The following is a 1838-nucleotide window of genomic DNA, read 5'->3' as shown; positions in this document are numbered from 1 at the left end:
GGGCAAAGGCGGGGTCTCTCTTTACAAACCAATGACACAACCCCACATGGGCCGGCCTCGCCCCCTACAGATACTCTTCACTACAAATCGCCTCTCTCGGGGGATTAGTGGCTCCGCGAAAGTGCACACAGGCGCGGCGGGCGGGCGAGTGGGCCGGGCGCGGCGGGCAGTCCCCGGCCTGGCCCCGCCTGGGAGGCCCTAGCGAAGCGCTGGGGCCTCGCGGGCAGGGCTGGGGGTCCAGCTGCAGCGGCTGCGAATCCGGCCCTCCCTTTGCCCTCCTTCCTCCTCCGCCCCTTCCACGTGGGGCCCCGGGCGGCCGGCCACGTGGGGGGACGCGAGTCCGCGCGGGCCTCGGCACAGCGCCCTGGGGTGGCCCTGGCTCAGTGGGGCCCCCGCCAGGCCCGGGACGCCGACCTGCCCCCTTCCTGGCCCCGCGGCTCCAACTTCCTCCCGGGCCCCTACGCCGGCCGCTTCTGTCTTCTCAGGCCCGTGGGGTCAGGCGCGGGCCGACCACAGGGGGCACTTGCGCTCCCCAAATCCGGATCCGGGAGACAGTGCCCGCGCCTGGCCCGAGGGGCGGAGATGGCCGTGGGTGCGCGCGGAGGGAGCCCTATGTGCTGGAACTTGCAGCGGTAGTGTTCCCTACCAGAAGCAAAACATTTTTTACACATTAAAAAAAAAAAAAATGTTCCTTCCTCTTGCCTGAATCTCGTCGGGGCTATTTTTAAAGCCTTGCCTTGGGTGGGAGCTCCGGGCCTCGCGAGACGGAGGCGATCTGCGGCCGGGGGGCCCCCAGAGTCGGGGACCTGGACTTGCGCACAGCTCCGACGCCCCAAGGTTAGTGTCTGGACAGCAAACCCGGAATCCAGGCGGAGCGCCGGCCGCAGCTAGACTAACTTCCATGCCCGTGACCCGCGGCGTTGGAACTCGGTCTGCAGAAGGGAGCCAGCGGCTGCGGGCTGGGAGGGCTCTTCTCCCTGCTCCCCAGAAGCCCCCAAACTCTCATCGCACGTCCCTGAGATCGGCCGTGCGTCCTCCGAGGGCCCCTGTGTGGGCTGAACCGAGCCCTTAGTCTCGATCTGCTTAAAAACCATATCGAGATGTTACGAACTGGACTGAGGTGTTGAGCAGGAAAGGCGTGGGGAGGGGTGTGAGGTCCGGCCTTTGCAGGCCGCAGGGACTGCCATTCCCAGAGCCGAATCGCTGGGTTTGGCCTCCCACGTACCCGAAGTGCACCACACCCTGTGAATCAGAGGAAACAGGCTGGAGCCTGGGGGCCAGAGAAAGGACCACCAAATCTCTGAACCCTTTTCTGCATGCCAAGGAGCGCTGCTCTAGGCCTCTCGATCTGTTAACATTTTAAAAACTCCTACGCCGGCTCACGGCAGGAAGGAATGCGCACTGCTCGTTTGCTGAAGCGCGCCCAGGTCAGCCTGCCGGACCGGCTTTGCGGGGGCCCTGACTCCGGATGATCGCTTTATCATCCAACAGATTTTAAAACCCTACTGAAGACCTCCTAGAAGTGATGGCAGCGCGGGACTAGACATTTAACACTCGCTAGTTCACAAAATTCGGTTACTAAAATGTCCGAAGCTGGTTTTCTACTTGGCACTAACAGGCCCCGGCCAGGCCGGCTGAGTGGCTCTTGAGTGGCTTATGCGGTTCAGTTGAAAAACTGCCAAACCCGCACTCTCAGTGACCTCCGTCTTCTGGCGACCCCCGCATCTCCAGCTCTCTCCTCTCCCCAGCAGTTCTGCTTCACAGTCATGGCACCTGAAATACTTCTTGGTTATACCCTGACCCCGCCCACCCCCAGGCTACTGAGGTCCTATTTTATG

This window comes from Lipotes vexillifer, unplaced genomic scaffold (genome assembly GCF_000442215.2).
Source record: "Lipotes vexillifer unplaced genomic scaffold, Lipotes_vexillifer_v1.1 scaffold741, whole genome shotgun sequence".
NCBI classification, from domain to species: Eukaryota; Metazoa; Chordata; class Mammalia; order Artiodactyla; family Lipotidae; genus Lipotes; species Lipotes vexillifer.
This window is presented reverse-complemented; position numbering follows the sequence as displayed.